We start from the raw sequence: 22,155 nt of genomic DNA, 5'->3' as shown, positions 1-22,155 counted from the left end.
TAAAATCCTGAGTCTTAATGAGATGCTAAATATGAAAATAGTGTGTATATTTTATATTATGCAAGTTTTTTTTAGTTAGGAACCAATAACAGTTGCTTTCTTAATCTACGTATTTATAACTAAACCATGGGTTGACCATCATATACCTATTCATTTTCTTCCTTGTCAAAAGTCATCAGTAAATTGCAGATACTTAGAACGTTTTAATAACTCACCTTCTGCAGAAATAGAAGTATAATGATGTACACCTGAAATTTATACAATGTTATAAACCAATGTTACTGCAATAAACAAAAAATTAAAAAAAAAAACTCACCTTCCTTTATTTCAAAAGCTTGTACTTTACAAGATGTATTTGTTATCACAAAATATCTGACAGCTACTCTGTCTCATTTGGATGCTGCGAGAACAAAATTAAGATAATATTCATGAAGTCTTTCGAGACTCTTGTTATGGAGATTTCAGAAAAGTGTTTCATTGTAATTAGAAGAAGCTAAAGCAATCTACTAAAACCCCACAAAATTTATTTTTTAGTTGTGGAAACTCGAAAGCTATTTGGTTTCTCCTATAATTATAATACTCAGATTAAACACACAAGAGTCAGAGACAAACTAAAGTAAACTTATTTGCTAGTGTTTGCATTCATATGTGTGTATGTGTTAGGATAAATAATAGCCCACAAAGATATCCAGGTCCTAATCTCTGTGAATGTTACAGAGAAAGGCAGAAAGGCAAAGGGGATTTTGCAGATGTGATTAAATTGGAGATTTTGAGATGAGGAAATTAGGCTGGATTATCTGGGTAGACCCAATGTACTCACAAGAGTTCTTATATTAGTCAAGATATTTACATATAAAATAAGGAATTGGCTCATGTGATTATGCCCGCTAAGAAGTCTAGACCCGGGAGAGCTGATGGTGTAAGTTTCAGTTCAAGTCTAAGTCCGAAGGCAGGAGAAGACTGATGTCCCAGCTTGACGAGAAGCAGAGAGAGAATTCTTTCTAACTCAGCCTTTTATTCTATTCAGGCCTTCAATGGGTTGGATGAGGCCCACCTACGTTGGGGAGGGCAATCTGCTTTACTCAATCCATTGATTCAAATGTTAATCTCATCCAGAAACACCCTCCCAGACACACCCAAAAATCATGTTTAACCAAAGATCTGGGCACTCTGTAGCTCAGTCAAGTTGACACACAAACTTAACCATCACAGTCCTTATGAAAGGGAGGCAGGAGGATCAGAGTCAGTAGTAGATGTGATGATGGAAGCAAGAGATTGAGTGATGTGAAGGACACGTGAGCCAAGGAATGCAGGCCACCACTAGACACTGAAAAAGACAGGGAAACGGGTTCTCCCCTGGAGCCTCTAGGAGGGACCAGCCCTGCCAGCGCCTGTGAGACTGATTTTGGACTTCTGACCTCCGGAAGTGTAAGATACTAAATTCATGTTGTTTTAAGCCATTAAATACTGGTAATTTGTTACAGCAGCCACAGGAATCTAATATTTTATATGTATATATATATGTACATATATAATTCTTGTTTTAAGATAATTTTACCTACCATGGTGTGATTTCTATAAAAAAACAAAACAAGAGTCAGCTCTCCTCCTCAAGACTGTTATTATTTGTTAAAACTTCCATTATTAATATTTTTTAGAGACCACCTGGCAGTGTCTTCATTGGGAGAAGAGAGGCTTGTCTATTCGGGGTAACGTATTGGTGTAAAGGAACCCAGACACAGTCCACAACTGCAAAGAAGCTGCTACTTCAGCCCTGGGGTCTCTTGGCCAGTGCAGAAACCAAGGACAGGACACTCCCAAGGCAAATTGCAGGTTGAGAAATTTCAACTTCAGGGCCTTTTCAGACACTTCTCCTCTATATGCTTTCAGAGAACAAGGCCAGGGTATTTCTGGGTTCTAATATCCAGCTCCTATTAGAATGAAAAGAATATGATGTTAGAGTTACTTTTTTAGGAGGTGGGGGTGAGGAAGATTGGCCCTGAGCTAACATCTGTTGCCAATCTTCCTTTTTTTTTTTTTTTTTTTTTTTGGTGAGGAAGATTAGCCCTAAGCTAACATCTGTTGCCAGTCCTCCTCTTTTTGCTGAGGAAGATTGGCCCTGGGCTAACATCCACGCCCATCTTCCTTTACTACTTTATATGTGGGACGACTGCCACAGCATGGCCTGATAAGCAGTGCATACGTCAGTGCCTGGGATCTGAACCTGTGAACCCCGGGCCGTTGAAGTGGAGTGTGTGAACTTAACCACTACACCACTTAACCACTATGCCACCAAGCCGGCCCCCTTCCTCTTTTTTTAACTTGAGGAAGATTTGCCCTGAGCTACCTGTGCCAATCTTCCCCTATTTTGTATGTGGGTCGCTGCCATAGCAAGGCTGACGAGTGGTGTAGGTCCACGCACGAGATCTGAACCAGTGAACCTGGGCCGCTGAAGCAGAACATGCTGAACTTAACCACTTGGCCGTGGGGCCAACCCCTAGAGTTACTTTTTGACAGAAACTAATTGATAATAATGAAAGGATAGATTAGGTTTTATTTATTTATTTTTAATTTTTTATTTATTGTAGTAACATTGGTTTATAATATTGCATAAATTTCAGGTGTACATCATTATACTTCTATTTCTGCATAGATTACATCATGTACACCACACAAATACTAATTACAACCCATCACCACACACATGTGCCAAATTATCCCTTTCCCCCTCCTCCCTCCCTCCTTCCCCTCTGGTAACCACAAATCCAATCTCTGTCTCTATATGTTTGTTTATTGTTGTTATTATCTATTACTTAATGAAGGAAATCATGCGGGTATTTGACCTTCTCCCTCTGACTTAGTTCGCTTTGCATAATACCCTCAATGTCCATCCATGTTGTCACAAATGGCTGGATTTCATCGTTTCTTATGGCTGAGTAGTATTCCATTGTGTATATATACCACATTTTCTTTATCCATTCGTCCCTTGATGGGCCCTTAGGTTGCTTCCAAGTCTTGGCTATTGTGCATAATGCTGCAACGAACACAGGGGTGCATGTATCTTTATGCAATGGTGTTTTCAAGTTCTTTGGATAAATACCCAACAGTGGAATAGCTGGATCATATGGTAGTTCTATCCTTGATTTTTTGAGGAATCTCCATACTGTTTTCCATAGTGGTTGCACCAGTTTGCACTCCCACCAGCAGTGTATGAGAGTTCCCTTCTCTCCACATCGTCTCCAACACATGTTGTTTCCTGTCTTGTTAATTATAGCCATTCTGATGGGCGTGAGGTGATATCTCATTGTAGTTTTGATTTGCATTTCCCTGATAGTTAATGATTTTGAACATCTTTTCATGTGTCTGTTGGCCATCTGTATATCTTCTTTGGAGAAATGTCTGTTCAGGTCTTTTGTCCATTTTTTAAATGGGTTGTTAGTTTTTTTGTTGTTGAGATGCATGAGTTCTTTATATATTTTGGAGATTAAGCCCTTATCAGATGTATGGGTTGCAAATATCTTCTCCCAATTGTTAGGTTGTCTTTTCGTTTTGTTGATGGTTTCCTTTGCTGTGCAGAAGACTTTTAGTCTGATGTAGTCCCATTTGTTTATTTTTTCTATTGTTTCTCTTGCCCGGTCAGACATGGTGCTTGAAAATACGTTGCTAAGACCGATGTTGAAGAGCGTACTGCCTATATTTTCTTCTAGAAGTTTCATAGTTTCAGGTCTTACATTCAACTCTTTAATTCATTTGGAGTTAATTTTTGTGTATGGTGCAAGGTAAGGGTCTACTTTCATTTTTTTGCATGTGGCTATCCAGTTTTCCCAACACCATTTGTTGAAGAGACTTTCTTTTCTCCATTGTATGTTCTTGGCTCCTTTGTCAAAGATTAGCTGTCCATAGATGTGTGGGTTTATTTCTGGGCTTTCGATTCTATTCCATTGATCTGTGTGTCTGTTTTTGTGCCAGTACCATGCTGTTTTGGTTACTATAGCTTTGTAGTATATTTTGAAATCAGGGAGTGTATACCTCCAGCTTTGTTCTTTTTTCTCAGGATTCCTTTAGCTATTTGGGGTCTTTTGTTGTTCCATATAAATTTTAGGATTCTTTGTTCTATTTCTGTGAAAAATGTGGTTGGAACTTTGATAGGGATTGCATTGAATCTATAGATGGCTTTAGGAAGTATGGACATCTTAACTATGTTAATTCTTCCAATCCAAGAGCACGGAATATCTTTCCATTTCTTTGTGTCTTCTTCCATTTCTTTCAGCAGTATTTTATAGTTTTCGGTGTACAGATCTTTCACCTCTTTGGTTAAGTTTATTCCTAGGTATTTTATTCTTTTTGTTGCTATTGTTAATGGGATGTTATTCTTAATTTCTCTTTCTGCTACTTCATTGTTAGTGTATAGAAATGCAACCGATTTTTGTATGTTGATTTTGTGTCTTGCAACTTTACCATATTCGTTTATTACTTCTAAAAGTTTTCTGGTGGATTCTTTAGGGTTTTCTATATATAAAATCATGTCATCTGCAAATAGTGACAGTTTCACTTCTTCCTTTCCAATTTGGATCCCTTTTATTTCTTTCTCTTGCCTGATTGCTCTGGCTAGGACTTCCAGTACTATGTTAAATAGGAGTGGTGAGAGTGGGCATCCTTGTCTGCTTCCTGTTCTTAGAGGGATAGCTTTCAGTTTTTCACCATTGAGGATGATATTAGCTGTGAGTTTGTCATATATGGTCTTTATTATGTTGAGATACTTTCCTTCTATACCCATTTTATTCAGAGTTTTTATCATAAATGGATGCTGTATCTTGTCAAATGCTTTCTCTGCATCTATTGAGATGATCATGTGATTTTTATTCTTCATTTTATTAATGTGGTGTATCATGTTGATTGATTTGTGAATGTTAAACCATCCCTGCATACCTGGAATAAATCCCACTTGATCATGGTGTATAATCTTTTTAACGTATTGTTGTATGCGATTTTCTAGTATTTTGTTGAGGATTTTTGCATCGATGCTCACCAATGGTATTGGCCTGTAATTTTCTTTTTTTTTTTGTCCTTGTCTGGTTTTGGTATCAGGGTGATGTTGGCTTCATAGAATGAGTTAGGGAGCTTCCCCCTGCCCTCAATTTTTTGGAAGAGTTTGAGAAGAATAGGTATTAAGTCTTCTTTGAATGTTTGGTAGAATTCACCAGGGAAGCCGTCTGGTCCTGGACTTTTATTTTTGGGGAGGTTATTGATTACTGTTTCGATCTCCTTACTGGTGATTGGTCTATTCAAATTCTCTACTTCTTGATCCAGTTTTGGAAGGTTGTATGATCCTAAGAATTTATCCATTTCTTCCAGATTGTCGAATTGGTTGGCATATAGCTTTTCATAGTATTCTATCTTTTGCATTTCTGAGGTGTCTGTTGTAATTTCTCCTCTTTCATTTCTGATTTTACTTATTTGTGCCTTCTCTCTTTTTTTCTTGGTGAGTCTAGCTAAAGGTTTGTCAATTTTGTTTATCTTTTCAAAGAACTAGCTCTTGGTTTTATTAATTTTTTCTATTTTTTTTTGGTCTCTATTTCATTTATTTCTGCTCTGATTTTTATGATTTCCCTCCTTCTACTGATTTTGGGCTTTGTTTGTTCTTCTTTTTCCAGTTCCTTTAGGTGCATTGTTAGATTGTTTATTTGGGATTTTTCTTGTTTATTGAGATAGGCCTGTATTGCTATAAACTTCCCTCTTAGAACCGCTTTTGCTGTATTCCATAAATTCTGGCATGTTGTATTTTCATTTTCATTTGTCTCCAGGTATTTTTTGATTTCTCCTTTGATTTCTTCATTGACCCAGTCATTGTTCAGTAGCATTTTGTTTAATCTCCACGTATTTGTGGCTTTTCTGATTTTCTTCCTATAGTTGATTTCTAGTTTCATACTGTTGTGGTCAGAAAAGATACTTGGTATTATTTCAATCTTCTTAAATTTATGGAGACTTGTTTTGTGGCCTAATATGTGATCAATCCTGGAGAATGTTCCATGTGCATTTGAAAAGAACGTGTATTCTTCGGTTTTTGGATGGAATTTTCTGTATATATCTACTAGGTCCATCTGTTCTAGTGTACCATTTAAGGCCAATGTTTCCTTATTAATCTTCTGTTTGGATGATCTATCCGTTGGTGTAAGTGGAGTGTTAAAGTCCCCTACTATTATTGTCTTACTGTCTATTTCTGTTTTTATGTCTGTTAATAATTGCTTTATATATTTAGGTGTACCTACATTGGGTGTGTAGATATTTACAAGTGTTATATCCTCTTGTTGGATTGTTCCCTTGATCATTACGTAATGCCCTTCTTTGTCTCTTTTTACAGCTTTTGTTTTAAAGTCTATTTTGTCTGATATGAGTACTGCTACCCCAGCTTTCTTTTCATTGCCATTTGTGTGGAGTATCTTTTTCCATCCCTTCACTTTCAGTTTGTGAGTGTCTTTAGGTCTGAAGTGTGTCTCTTGTATGCAGCATATATATGGGTCTTGTTTTTTTATGCATTCAGCCACCCTGTGCCTTTTAATTGGAGCATTTAGTCCATTGACGCTTAACATAGCTATTGATAAGTATGTACTTACTGCCATTTTTTAACTTTTTTTTTTCTCAGTGTTTTAGTAGTCCTTCTCTGTTCCTTTCTTCTTCTATAGAGAATTGATGGTCTCTTTAGTTTGACCTCTGTCTGAAAGCTCTACTCTTTAACTCCCCTCCTCCCTCCTTTTATGTTTTGGATATCATATCTAACATTTTTTGTGCATTTGTATCTATTACCCTCTTATCATGGAAATAGATAATTTTTCCTATTTGTGGTCTTCTCTTTTCCCCTTAAATCAGTCCCTTTAACAATTCTTGTAGCACTGATTTCTTGGTGACAAACTCCTTTAATTTTTGCTTGTCTGGGAAAGTTTTGATATCTCCTTCCATTTTAAATGATAACCTTGCTGGGTAGAGTATTCTTGGCTGTAAGTTTTTTCCTTTTACCACTTTAAATATATTGTGCCACTCTCTTCTAGCCTGTAAGGTTTCTGCTGAGAAGTCAGCTGATAGCCTTATGGGGTTTCCTTTGTATGTAACTTGACTTTCTCTTGTGGCTTTTAGGATTCTCTCTTTATCTTTAATTCTGGACATTTTGATTATGATGTATCTTGGTGTGGGCCTCTTTGGGTTTATCTTGTTTGGGGCTCTCTGTGCTTCCTGTACCTGGATGTCTGTTTCCTTTCTTAGGTTAGGGAAGTTTTCATCTATTATTTCTTGAAATAGATTCTCTGCCCCTTTGTCTCACTCTTCTCCTTCCGGGACACCTATAACACGGATGTTAGTGCGCTTGATGTTGTCCCAGAGGTCCCTTAGACTGTCCTCACTCTTTTTAATTCTTTTCTCTTGTTCAGCTTGGGTAATTTCTTCTAGTCTTTTGTCCAGCTCACAGATCCATTCTTCTGTATCCTCTACTTTGCTTTTGAGTCCCTCTAGTGAATTTTTCATTTCCAGTATTGTAGTCTTCATTTCTGATTGGTTCTTTTTTATATCTTCCATTTCTTTGTTGACATCCTCACTGAGTTCATCTATTCTTCTCCCCAGATCAGTGAGCATCCTTAACACTCTTAGTTTGAACTCTCTGTCGGGTAGGTTGCTCATTTCTGTTTCACTTAGTTCCTTTTCTGTGGTTTTGTCCTGTTCCCTTACTTGGAATGTATTCCTTTGCCTCCTCATTGTGCCTCTTTCCCTGTGCTTGTGTCTACGTATTAGGTAGGTCAGCTACGTCTCCTGCTCTTGGATAGGTGACCTTATGTAAGTGATGGCTTAGGAGGCCTGTAGTGTGCTTCCCTCAGTTCTCAATGTTCCAGGGGTGGCCCCTATGTGGGCTACGTGTGTCCTTCTGTTGTGGCCTGTTTGCTCTCCCTGTAGGCGCCCAGGGAGGCCAAGTTATGCTCCTGGCCAGCTGTTTTAATGCTCAGCTGCTTGTAGTTGTTGTGGGCCCTTCAGTCTCTTTATGAGGTGTGGGGAGCCCCAGCACAGTTGGCTGCAAGTTCTAATACCACATTTGTGTTGCAGTATTTCTTTTAAGTGAGTAGGCCCCCAGCGTGGCTGGTTGTTAGGCTCAGGGGCTTACAATTGCTATAAGCCTCCAGCCTTTAGGTCTCTTGCCAGCTCTCTGAGGATTGCAGCTGGGTGGGGCTGGCCTCAGGGACAGGAGCACCCAATTGTTTCAGGCTTTGGAAGATGGGGCAAACCCCCTATGTGGGTCTTTGAGAAGCACAAGTCTTCTGCAGCTGACAAGCCCTGCCGCCCACAGGTCCACACACAGTCAACACAGTCCTGCCCCGTGTGCGTGCCTCAACCTCCCGAAGGGGACCCAGTCTCTCCTCGGTGGGAGCCCCACACACTCCGCCACCGTCCCACACTCTCCACCTGCTCCTTGTGCACACCCTGCCCCACTGCAGTCGGCTCAGTTGCCAGGCTGCAGAGAATCCAGTCACCAATCTATGCAGGCCCACAAGTTGCCTGAGGGCTTGTTGTTGGGTGGGGCCAGTCTCTAGGGTGGGCTGCCTGCCCTGGCTGTGCTGGATTAAATCGGTGCTCTAGCGGGTGGGGCAGACCCTGGGCTAGCAGGCCTCAGGGAGAATTCCAATGTTGTCTGTGTCAGCAGGCTCACACCAGGCCACAACAATGGCCGCCGCCAATGTCCCAGTCCCTGGAGAGGTCTCACCCCTCACCGAGATGAACTCAGGGCCTATTAGGTGAGTCTCTTTTCACCAAAGCACTGTGCACCTTTCTGTCTGCTGATTTTAGGATGCTTTCTGAAACGGGTAAGTTTGTGCATGGGCCCTTTAAGAGCCAGTTTTAGTTTCTTTGTGAACCGGGTTTTCTGGGGGTGCTCCCCAATGCTTTAGTAGCAGGCAAAGTCAGATATTATGCCTCTGGTCTCGATTGTGCTGGGTCCACAAAATGCCCACAGCGGGGGCGCTCCCCACTCAGGGCCCTACTGCTCCAGGGAGGGCTGCGTACCTGTGGGCTGTTCCTGGCGGCCATGAGGCGCTGCAGCTCGTGAAGGCGGCGTTTTTCGTCTCCAGGAGGGAGTTTCTGCCTCTTCCACCTCAATTAGGATTGTCCGTTGTTGCAGGAGTTCCTCTTATCCAGTTTTCAGTTCTGTCTCAGGAGTAGTTGTAAATTGGCTGTGTCCGCGGGAGGAGGTGAGTTCAGAGTCTGCCTACGCCGCCAGCTTGACTTCCTCCGTCTAGATTAGGTTTTAATTTGTTTTTTTAGGTCTCCTTAATTTTGGAGTAATTTTTAGGCTCTGATTAGCAATAGGTAGAAGAAAGCTGGAGGCTTTCTTGTGATCAAGCTGTGCATGAGATCGGTCCTGGAGTCCACTTACCTCATTTACGGTGCTTCGTTGGGTTTACTCAGAAAGGTAAAATGTTCTAAAGACTGATTGATAACAGTTCTTGACTATGTGTGCTCATACAGGCTAGCAAGAGAGATTGATAAATGCCCAAGAATTATTAAAACTGCTTGTTAAACCATTGTTAGCTTAAAATTGGCCATAGGAGAGTATTTACAGCACAGAAATTGGCAAAAGCTACAAATCAGGGCTTTTTTCCCCCTCCCCCTAGTGAGCTGGTTTGCCAGCTTATCATTGTTTATTTCCCTTCTTTTCTTAAAAAGAGTCTTTGGGCCAGCCCAGTGGCGCAATGGTTAAGGGCGCGCACTGTGCTTCGGTGGCCTAGGATTCACTGGTTCGGATCCCCGGCGCGAACTGACACATCGCTTCTCAAGCCATGCTGTGGCAGTGTCCCATATAGAGGAAGATGGGCACAGATGTCAGCCCAGGGCCAATCTTCCTCAGCAAAAAGAGGAGGATTGGCAACAGGTGTTAGCTCAGGGCTAATCTTCCTCATAAAAAAAAAAAATCTTTCTTCTGTTCTCTCTGAGCAGTAAGACATTTTGGGTCAGGGACTTCCGGTCCCCTCTCACTGTAGTTTCTTCTCTGACCACAGCTATTTCCTCCAGTCAGGGCCGACTTAACCATTAGGGAGAATAGACATAGCGCCCAGGGCTGATGATACTTTCAGGGGCCCACAAAATGTTTAATGTCTTTTAAATCAGATGAAAAATATGAATATAATAATAATAAGTTCAGCTTAGATTATATTCATCTACATACCTACATAGTCGTAAAATATAATTTTTGATTTTTTTTTTTTTAATGGAGAAAAGGGGACCACGAAGGCAAAAGTTTTTAGGGCTCGCAAAAGTCATAGTGCAGTTCTGCCCTCGGGTCCTCTGAGCCTCATGGGCCAGAGTTGATGTGGAAATAAACCTGTTTTTCAGTCACCCTCTCTTGTAAGTGATCGCCAATATGGTATAATGCACACTGGCAGAACCACTTCAGATGACTTTGGGGTGGGCACTACATTACCCCTAGAAGCCTGAGTTAACCCCACGTTTGCGTGTCTCTCTTTCCGAGTATATCTGTCTTTGACTAATACAGCCTCACCATCTTGAACCATGATTCTTTCAAAAAGATGATAAAGAGCAACAAAACCAATATTTGGATCCCAGTGAAGAGGACATCTGCTGCCTTTATCTTATATTTCATCTTGACACTCAGTTTCTTTGCTAAGCTTGCAATCACTCAAGCCAACAGTAAGAATTTCAATGGAATCTCCTGCTTCCTCTGATGTTTTCTGATGTATTTGTATGTAAGTTTCCACAGGATTTATGTATTTATTTTTCTTTTTTAAAGTAGAATCCTATTTTTACCAAAGTCTTGACAGTTGAACATTTATTAGGGGTGCCAACTAGAGCTGGTGACTCTGTGGCGGGCTTTGAGGGATGTTGCAGAATTCCTCTTTCTCAATAATGTCTAGCTCGCAGGCATAATAAAGCACTTGAAATAGCCCCATTAGAATCAGTCTTTCTGGTCCCAATCTTATCTTTATTCAAATCCATCCTTCTCTCTCCTGAGCTGCTACCCCTTATCCCCCCATCCCTTTACCATACAGAGATTACAACGCAAATTTTAATGTTCAAAGAACCAGCAGAGGAGCTTATTAAAATGCAGCTATCTGGGCCCCACCTCTAAGGACTCCAACTCAGTAGGCTTAGGGTGGGGACTCGGGATCTACATTTTTACTAGGCCCTACATGATGCTGAGGAAGGCAGGGAAGCTGCCTTAAATTGTGATTGGCTTGCACAAAAATGGAGCTTTATTTTTCAAGTATTTTACAAATTGTGACAAGCCCAGAACCAAGTGTTAAAAATGATTTAAGAAGATATTTTAGGTGATACAAACAAACTTTATTTAACCCTTCATGAAGCAGGCAGTCTCTGTTCTCAAGTCCGGAAGACTACAAAATAGGGAAGAAGGCAGGATGCTTTTATAGGTTAAAGAATAAAGAACAAGGAAGAGAAAAATAGAAAATGAATAAGGAACAAGGAGATAAGTATAGAGCCCAGAGCTGGTTTGGCGTTTGAGGATTGGCCGATGATGTACTGCGTTTCTGGTCAAGTGGACCATCAACAGGGACATGAAAGTTATCCGAGTTTCAGTTTGCTGACTTGACAGCCAGGCAAAAGCGGCTCCATCTTGGGCCTAGAAATCTACTTCAACACAAGCTCTAAGAAATTTAGAAGACTATGGAAGGAGACCCTGGAACAAAATATTAATAGTTGCCATCAATTGATAGCATACAATGTACTTGGCATTTAAGACCTGTTAATTTTAATCATCATAACAATCCTGGAGGATAAGTGCTATTATCGCCATCTTGCAGTTAAGAAAGTGAGGCTGAGAAGGATGGGTAAATTGCCCATCTTTTCATACACTAAGTAGTAGAGATGGACTATGAGTCCAAATGTAATCCCGAAGTCCTTGTTTTGGGGAAGGGAAGAAGTTTATCTACTGACCCCAGTACCAACTAGTGGCCAAGGTCATTTCATTCACCCAGTAATTCTTAGCCTCTTATGGAACCTAGAGGTGTCTCATCAATAAAAAAGAATTTTGTGTTTACCTGTTTAATTGTTTTCTAATGCTTTTCATTAACAAGTTTTGAACTTCTCCTTATTTTGATTTGAGCCCAAAGGAGAATGTGTCCATCCTTGGGTTTATTGAAAAGGCAAGTTCCTCTTCTGCTGAGCATAGATTTCATTAAGTTGACCAGAATATTGGCTGTTGTTCTCCGCTCAGCCTCCTCCAATCTACATTTAAGTGACCACCAAGTCTTGTTTAGGCTGTTGCCATCACCTCTTAACTAACTCGGGCGTATACCTATAATGCTCTCTGTGCCCGTCTCAATGCAGCCAGCATGAGGTTTTCAAAACGTAAATGTGGTTACGTCATTATTGCTCTCCCCACTCTCTCCCCTTCTCCAGTAAGATTTGTTTTAAATTACTCTTACAGTAAGAAAAATGTAGTTCACTAGCCTGGGTTACAAGCCGCTCTGCTCCCCAGCCCCCATTTTATCCCCTCTGCTGCATGGCTCCATGCTTTCCTTCCCTACACTTCAGGCCAACCTACTGCTTCCACTTGAACTTCCTTTCCAGCTGGTGGACTCCCCATGTCAGTTGCACAGCAGGGCTTTTGCACTTGCTTTGCCCTAAGCCTGGGGTGTGCTTCTCTCCCCTCGTTGCTTAGTTACTCCCACTTCCTCCTACAGGTCCAACCCACGCACCACTTCCCTGATTTTGCTCACTCAATGAAATGTCTAGTCTCTGGCACTCGTATGTGCCTTCTGCACTAGACTGTACACTTCTTGGTGCAGATACTGCGTGTTTTTATCACCATTCTATCCTGAGCATCTAGAACACTGCCTGGCATACATTAAGTGCTTAATAAATATTTGCTGAGTATGTGAGCAAATGAAGGAATGAAATTAGAATGTATGAACTTGTAAACTATGGATAATAATGGTCAAATATATAAATGCATGCCTATGTAAAATATTACATTTTGGCATGTTTTAAGGAGTCATCAGCATATAGTTTTCCATATAAATAAAATGTCATTTCAATATTCTGATTTGTACAAGAGTAGGGTCAAATTTCTTATGATTCAAATTTCCCATATTGGGTTTTTGAATTGCCTGTTATCATGGATTTCATAACGCTTAAAAATTTTTAAATATATGAAATTGTATTCAACTAAATGGAATGATCATAATGGATATCCTTTTAAAAGGTTTAATTTCATGAAATTCTTAAAATGCTCCAAATTGTAAGAACTTAATATGTTAACCAAAACTGTAATTTATAGAGCTTTAACTAATATAAGTTTTGCACTGTGCAATATGGTAGCACTATCTACTTAACTGACCGCTTGCAATGTGGCTAGATCATATAGATGTGCTATAAATGTAAAATCTACACCAGATTTTGAAGACTTGGTACAAGACAAATTAAAAGAATGTAAATCATCATCAGTAAGAATTTGTATATTGATTACATGTTCAAATACAATATTTTGGATATATTGGGTTACGATATACTTCTGTTGGATGGAGCTGTCTTAGACAAATGCTTAAGTTAATTAATAAATAATCTTTGGATGACTGGAGAATTTCCAAGTAAAAAACAGATACAAAACACTGGTCACTAAACAGAATTATAATTTATCCTAATTTTTTGGAAGGCCTATAGATGAAAAAATATGAAAATTCCTTTGGAATATATTTTATACATGTATATATATGTATGTGTAGTACAAATTGTTAAAATGACATGAGATGACCGCTTATGGAGAAAGAAGACAAAACAGTTCTTATTCTTTTTTTTTCTACCAGTAATATAACCAATAATATAAATGGCTTCTAGGGAAATATAAATATGCATACATGACAATGGTTATGATTTTCTCTCTTTTTTTAAAGAAAGTTATTACTATTTATCAAGATGGTAAATTGAGTATAATATATACTTTGTTTTGTTTAACATACTGATAGGTTACATTTTAAAGATATAGTTCAATGCTTTAAATTTATCACATATTTTTGTATTTATATATTTGTCTATGCCTAATACATACAAAGGCATATAAACAAATCTTTTACCAAAAATTGTTAAATGAATAATGTACAAAAGGAGGAAAATTAAAATTTTGGTCTTTAATTTTGTGAAATGACTAAGTTAATTTATGCCCAGATTAGCAGAGTTTCCTTATGATCCTCAAATATTCTGTTAACATTCAAGCTTAAGTGCAAGAGTGGTACAATAAATGACTATGAAAATACTTTGTTTTTTAGAATTCTTGATTTATAAATCCCTTTCATTTTTATTCATGAAAAGTCGGGACATGTTATTGGCATACTGTATTAGTCAGCTTGGGCTGCCATAACAAAACACCACAGACAGGGTGGCTTAAACAATACACATTTATTTCTCACAGTTCTGGAGGCTAGAAAGCATGGTTGAATTTCTCTGGTGAGAGCCCTTTTCCTGGTTTGCAGATGGCTGCCTTCCCACTGTGTCTTCACATGGCCTTTCCTTGGTGTGTATGCAGGGGAAAGGAGAGGTCGAACTGTCTGGTGTCTCTTTTTATAAGGACACTAATCCTATTGGATCAGGGACCCATTTATGGGACCATTATGACCTCATTTAATCATAACTACTTCTGTACTCCAATACAGCCACACAGGGAGGGTTAGAGCTTCATCATATGAATTTTGGTGGGGAGGACACAAGTGTTCAGTCCATAATGGGTACTGAGTCAATACACAGAAATCAAGAGCCCACTGCCCATTTCAGTCTTTTGATAGATGCAGTAGCCAAGGCATATCCACTTAAGAGCTCGAGAAGCAGTGACAAGGGGCTGGCCTGGTGGCGTAGTGGGTTAAGTTCCCATACTCTGCCCCAGCAGCCCAGGGTTCATAGGTTTGGATCCTGGGTGCGGACCTACACACCACTCATCAAGCCATGCTGTGGCACTGTCCCATATACAAAATAGAGCAAGATTGTGGAGGAAGATTGGCACAGATGTTAGCTCAGGGACAATCTTCCTCACCAAAAAAATAAATAAATAAATAAAGAGGAAGCAGTGACAAATCTTGTGAAAACTTCAACTGATTTAATTTTAGGGTATCTGCTAAAATGAATGATTTCCCAGCAGATTCTTTTACTGACAGAACACACTCAGAATTCCTCAGCTAGTCACCTTCTTTCTCCTTCATGCATCACTACCCGTCGCTGCAACACTCTAAACACAGCCACCCTGGTCTCTTACCAGAACAAGGAGAATGCCATGATTGCTCACCTCCGTTCGGAAACTCTCCAAGCCCTGGAAAGACCCATTAGAGACTTCCTTGAATATCCTTAGCTTAATTTTGTTTGTTGATGGCTTAACTTCAAAAGAAAAACTGAAAATTGCCAAGCAGGTTATGTTATAACAGATCTGAATTTACTCTCGAAATATAAGCCATTCCCAGAAATTAAATCAGTTCAAATGGTGAAATTAATTGTCCTTGCCCAGATCTGCCAGCTAGCAAAATATGAAAGAGCAAATATTTATACTAAAAGTAAGTATGATTTTACGTTAGTCCATGACTTCAAATACTCTAGTGTTTCCTAACTTTTACAGAAAGTCTTATGAAAACAAATTAAAAATTTTTTTATATGCTTTTCTATTACATAAAGAAATAGACATAGTAATAGTGGAGTTTAATAAAAATGCTTCAGGATATTATCCACAGTAGCAGAGATAAATTGACAATGATATTGACTCAATATTGGTGAGGTAATTTCAAGAGTATTTCAAAAGATGTTTGCAATGCGTGCCCTACCTACTAACATCATAATTCTGATAAGACTATTTTCTTAAAAATAAGAAATGGATAGAAGTTACATGGGCCATGAGTATGTTCTGGTAATTGTTTATTCTCAGAATAGATTGAGATTTTCCTGGAGTCTCTGATATAATAGATACACTCTGTCCTAAAGGATGGCACCCCATTATTCAGAGTGATTTCTCAGAACTGGACCTTCAGTTACACATTTAGAAGCTATTCCAGCAATCTATGAGGCCAGCTGCCTCGGATGGCACAGGGGGTTGTCATGGGCCACTCCTGTGCTCTGGTTTGTGGCTATGCTGTGAGAGATTCCATGGCTATGAATCAGGCCTCCTATAAGCCCCTAAATAGAAATGTTAGCTGAGGTTCTGCCCAGGAAGGGCAAACCCATCTCTGAATAGGAGTCCATCCTGGTGAGGCCAAACCACTGGCCTCCATGACAGAAGGGGTCCGATGTAATTAACTTGCCATTAAGAGTTGGAGGAATTGTGCTGTATCAGGGTGTTATGGGATGAATTATGGGGTCTTCCTAAACTTCATGTGTTGAAGTCCTAATCCCCAGTACTTCGGAGTGTGATCTTTGGAAGTAGGGTCACTGTGGATATAGTTAGTTAAATAAGGTCATACTGGAGTAGGGTGGGCTCTTAATCCAATATGACTGGTGTCCTTATAAAAAGGAGAAATCTGGACACAGAGACACAAAGTGGAGAGGACACTATATGAAGATGAAGACAGCGATAAGCAAATGTTTCTATAAGCTAAGAAACACCAAAGATTGCCAGCAAAACCATTAGAAACTAAGAGAGAGGCTGGGAACAGATTCTTTCTTACAGGCCTCAGAAGGAATTAACCCTCCTGACATCTTGATCTCAGGCTTCTAGCCTCCAGAACTGTGAGACAATAAATTTCTGTTGGTTAAGCTACTCAGTTTGTGGTATTTTATTACAGTAGCTCTAGTAAGCTAATGTATCAGGGTCTTTGTGTTGGTTTCCTTTGCTGACTGGTTAGATATTCAGAGGCAGCAGTAGCTAGACCTACGTTGGTAAGTGAGAGTCCATGCTGTTGGGATCCATGTCTGTAACTGCCACCACTCTGCCCATCATGCAGTACTAGGTGAGCAATGACAAAGACTGGCTGACATCACCCTGCCAAGTCATTTTGTCTATGTGGTTGTTCTTTGCATTTCCCATGGTGCACGCTTTGGTGAGCAGTCGCGTTTAATTCACACTTAGCCAGTCTCATAGGTTATCCATGGGCCTCTACCTTAGACGTTCTTGGCTCTGCTCTTTCAGTCCTTTTCTTTCCAGGTCCTTGACAAGACATCCAGGCCATTGGCCACTGCACAGAAATTTGTACATACTCTCACCTTGGGCCACTTTTCCTTCCACACAAAGTGGATGACTAAGTACATTGCTCACAGCTCTGTCTATTGGGAAGAATTTCCCTTTCTACTATTTTTCAAGGCCACCCTATATGTACCTGTAATGCAGCTACCATCCATTGTACTGAACCGACCCATCTATAAACCAAGCTGGGACCTTTTCCTCATCTTGCAGCTGGTTGTATGGGTCCCTTCACACAGCTATGAGTGCAAGTCGGGAAGCGGGGCGCCTGGTGCAACTATGGGTAACATGGGAGTCTGAGCTACCTGCAGGCTACTCTGTCCTCTAGTCCTGCCTGGACTCATTCCAAGAGTACCATTTCCATCTTATGATAGATTGCTGCTGGGCTCATCTGAATTTATGACTTGATAGGTCTGAAAGCATACAGCTCATGTGCATTTATAGATACATATTCACTTGGTATCGCATGGTTGAGCATTCTCTCTTTACCAGGGCTCAGTTAACATGCCAAAAGCTGTTTCTCAAAGGCTATAATTCTCTGCTGCAGATGGCATGGTCTTATTTCAGAATCCCAGGAGCCTGTGCTGTGATTCTCCCACCGGAGCTTGTCATAAGTTCCATGTTGCATCTTCTTCTACCAGTGACCTCTAACATCGGGTTGGTGCAGTGCTGTTTCCTGCTCTGGGCCCAACTCAAAGCCGGCAGCCTTCTACGTTACCCAGGAGGAATGCATTGTTTACAGAACCCAAAGAGACCTACCAGGCTCTATGCTTTCTTCTTTGTGATAAGGGATTCAAGAAGCAGAAAATTGTCTTTTACTTTTAGTCCAACATGCCCCTGACCACTGGACCTCCTAACAATTTCACTGAAGTGGCTGGTCCCTGAATCTTAATAAGGGTTGTCTCCCATCCTCTGGAGCACATGTGTCTTACCAAGACCTCCAGCATTCCAGCCACTTCTTGCTTTTTCTTTCCAATCAGCATGAAGCCATGAACGTAGTGGATAAGTATGGTGTTCAGAGGGATGTCCAGACAGTCCAGATCTCTTTGTACTGTGTTATGTCAGAGGACTGGAGAGTTAACACAGCCTTGAGAAAAAATTGTAAATAGTTTAATCTGGCCCCCAAAGTTTTTTATCTTCTTTTAAAATTGGAAAGGAAAAGAAAGTATTTGCCAAATCCATGGCTATATACCATGTTCTCCAGACTTTATTAATCTGCTCTAGCAATTTAACCTTGTCTGGCACAGCAACTGGATCACTGCTACGACTCACTTAAGTCTACACTAGTCTACAGTCATTCTCCAGGATCCATCCATTTTTTGTAGGACTTGGCCTGGAGAATTAAATGGATTTATGATAGAGGCACCCGACCCTGTACCCTTTAGGTCTTTATTAGTATCAGCAATCTTTGCCATTTCTCTGGGGATCAGATACTATTTTTGATTTTCTATCTTGGCCAGTGCTGGGGGGAGGGCAGTTTCAGGTTTATATTTGGCTTTCCCCACATGGTAGCTTATACTTCACAGATAAGAGACCTGATATAGGGGTTACTTCAATTGCCATGTACATCAATTCCAATTATGCACTCAGGGACTGGGGAAATGACCACTTAGTGGCCCGTGGATGCAGTGGGCATGCTAAAAGCCAGGACTTCGTATATTATGTGGACCCATAGACTCCCTGCTCTAACAGGGAGGCTATGACAATGCTTCAGGTCTCTGATTATCAATGTCAACTCAGAACCTGTATCCAATAATCCTCTAAATGTCGTGATATTTTCCTTTCCACAGCATTCTATCACCTGAATAAACGGCCAGAGGTCCTTTTAGGCAAAGACTTAGGGAATAGTTATGGTATATACTTACCATGGTGTTACAAGGCCCTTCCTCTTAGGGACTCAACCACCTCTTCAGTCAATGAATTGTGGGAACTTAGCAAGAGGTCATTTATTTATTTTTTTAAGAAACTATCCCTAGTCTCCTGTTCTTCAATTCTTGTTCCTTTGGTCATAGATGATAAGCAACATCTTGTTGGCTGCCCATCTACTTTGCCCCTAAGAACACCACGTTCAGTTAAATAGCTCCACGACTTTCACTGGATCATGGACCCTTGTCTGTCCCTTCCTCCTTGCTGATCATTATGATAATTGTGGCCTCCTGGGTTGTGGCCATCAAGTGCTACCATCTGGTCTCTATTTCTTGCGTTCCCCACCATCCTCACGGATCTTAACGATCTTAGCTCTGTGATTGTGTTTCCTACCATCACCCCGGGCCTGCAGAGGAGATCACAACTAAATTCTTAGTGATGCTGCTGCCCCTCTCACCAGCACATTCCTGATGGCCTTGGTGAATGGTGTATCCTCTGGGTCCTTCCCCGGAACAAATCTTTTAGTGGGTCTCTGGCATTGTGTAAGATAACCACTCTAGCATACCTTCTCAGCCTCTTTATTCCCTCCTCTAAGATGTGCCAGGGCAAATCAGGCATTTCCGCTTTGTTGAAATTTGGCTGTCATTTTATTCCAGTTTCTAAAAGTAACCCTGGCGACAAGTTTGCCGTACCTCTGAAGTAGTTGGTTGGGTGTTAAATCTTGAGTCCCAAGAGCAAGGGCTCCCAAGTCAAGGAGTTCTTGCTTATCTTAGTCTTAAATTCTGGTCACCTTGATTAAGTACCCTCAAAATCCAGTCCCAGGGTACTCCTCTATCTCTGACCAGTACGTGCCAGCTAATTCTAGCAATGCTTTCATCATATAGTCTCTTTCCTCCCTTATCAGGACCATCATATCCCCAGGTCCTAGCCTGGGATTTGACAGTAGTTATTGACCTAGTGGCCAGTAGGGAAGATAGGAGCATTCTCTGTCAGGAAACCTGTTGTGTTGTAGTGGAGAGGCTTCTACAGCATATTCTAGCACACTGGAAGTGCTAGCTCTCACCAAGGAAGGATGGGCTACCTCTGCAAGCCCAAATGGTCCAGAGGAGGGTGCATGGTAAATACCATCAGAGGCATCCATCCAGATGTCTCCATCTCATGTTTCAGGATCCCAGAATTTTCCCACCAAGGCCTTAACCTTCATATAACAGCCTGCCTTGGCTGAGTGTTCCAACATCCCTGGAGCTCAGAGACTTGGATCATTTGATCTGCCTGCCGCTCTGTTGTGTCTGTCATTTCACTGAAGGAGATAAAGCCCTTTTTGTGACCTCCCACCTAGACTATGTCTCTCACTCTTAGCCATTAACTGTTTGTTAGCAGCTCTCGATTTCTCTTTATCCTTCCGCAGGGCATTAGTACACATTCACAGTAACCAGCTGACCCCAACTGTGCTGTCTTTTCAGGCATTGTTTTCCCCGTGTTTTTCAAATGACTGCTTAGTCACACTTGCTATATCGTTTTACTTCACCAGAACACTGTCCCAAGTCACTGTCAGTGTACTTGTTAGCAACTGACCACTGCCATGTGTTAGAGACTATCCATGCCCTATCTACCAACCAGGATCCATGCTGTCATCTGCTGAGCAATGGGGGAGCCATTCCCAAGTCCCCTTCTTATCACCTATTTTCTCAGATCACATCTGGTACACTTTGTGTTAGTCCAGGTCCTCCAAGAAGCAGAAGCAAAGAATTTTACTAGGGGAAATGCCAGCGAGAAAAAATGGGAAGGAAGAAAAGAGAGGATGAGAGAGCCATCAGACCCCATGCAAGTCTGACCTCGAGTGAAGGAGAGGGGAAGACTATTGGGTGAAAGCATCCTAGACCAGTGTGCAATCTAAGGGAAGTTCAGCAAGGCCATTGGGAAATCCACAAGCCAAAGGTGCCCAATGGAGGAGTTCTCTGCATCCCAGGATTGGCTTTGCCTTAGTGTCACTGAGATGCTTGCTTACTGGCTGGCAAAACCCATGGGAAGCATCATGTCAACTCAGACATGGCAATGGATTTCAGTAACTAGGGCCCTAGGTCCATTACTCTCCTTCTAATTGGAGTTCTGCAAGGTGCAGTCTCATGGCCACCAAAATACCCTTCTGTAGGTCCCTCCTGGTGAAGACCTTATGTAATTAATTCAGATTTCAATCTCAGAAAAATTGGACTTTGACCCAACATCAACAAAACACTTCCACTGAAGTTATTACAACCATTCATTAGCATGTGACTTGTGTGGTCTCACATAGTCCTGCTCTTAGAATTTCAGGATGGTTTAGTGCTTTGCTGCTGCCATCTTGAAATTCTTAATTTTTAAACAAATGGGCTGCTATTTCACTTTGTATTGGGCCTTGCAAATTATGTAACAAGACCTGTGAACCTTGCCAGTGAAATCTAGCCCATCAAGAATGAGAATAAATATCAGGATTATCTTAGCCAAAGTATGCAATTTGTTCTGTTCAGAGACACTCCAGCCAGCTTTTCAGCAGCTGTTTAACTCCACTCTGAAAAGTTTCCCATTATAAGAGACCAACCATCAGCTCACTTGTGCTGAGGTATTCAATGCTTATATTTCCACTGGACTCTATTCCCCTTTAAATCACTACTGTTTATGAGAACACAACTTTTGCTCTGGAAGTCCAACAAAACAGTTTGAATATTTTAGCCAGAGTTGTCATGGTAAATTGCATAGTATTTGATTTCCTTTTAGCTAGCCAAAGGGCAGTTTATGCTTATAATAAACACATCTGGCTATACCTATATAAATATTATAGACTAGGTAAAAAAGTCCATGACTAGGGGGAAAAAAATCCAACCAGATCGGTAGAAAAGACCCAGATGAACGTTGGGAAATATTTTTATTGCCTAGGTTTGGTAATTCAGGCTCTTGTTTCCGGTTCTCTTACCAAGACTAGTCACCACTTTTACTCCCTGCCGATTGCCCGAGTTACAGTTGGCCAGTGGATCCTTTCCAGATTCTTAAATGTAGCTGCACGGCCATTGTCACATCTGATGGTCCAATGACTCCTTCTCTAACAAAAGGAACAAGAAGGACTAACCCAAGTTCAGCTACAGCCATGTGCTGCATAA

At 40.8% G+C, this 22,155-nt stretch overlaps 1 long non-coding RNA gene across 2 annotated transcripts in view; it reads left to right on the top strand.

Moving 5' to 3' along the window:
• Positions 1-8,672: 8,672 nt before the first annotated feature.
• The window catches only part of LOC147913437 (uncharacterized), a 72,679-nt gene continuing 59,196 nt past the window's right edge, over positions 8,673-22,155 (top strand). For both annotated transcript variants that reach the window (XR_015548720.1, XR_015548721.1), the window contains exon 1: positions 8,673-8,771. This is a non-coding gene — a long non-coding RNA (uncharacterized LOC147913437). The remainder of the gene's footprint in view (positions 8,772-22,155) is intronic.

The sequence above is a fragment of the Ceratotherium simum genome, chromosome 27 (assembly GCF_057802395.1).
Source record: "Ceratotherium simum simum isolate JZ-2026a chromosome 27, ASM5780239v1, whole genome shotgun sequence".
Classification (NCBI taxonomy): Eukaryota; Metazoa; Chordata; class Mammalia; order Perissodactyla; family Rhinocerotidae; genus Ceratotherium; species Ceratotherium simum.
The sequence above is the reverse complement of the archived record's forward strand: the minus strand, read 5'-3'. Positions and strand labels throughout refer to the sequence as shown.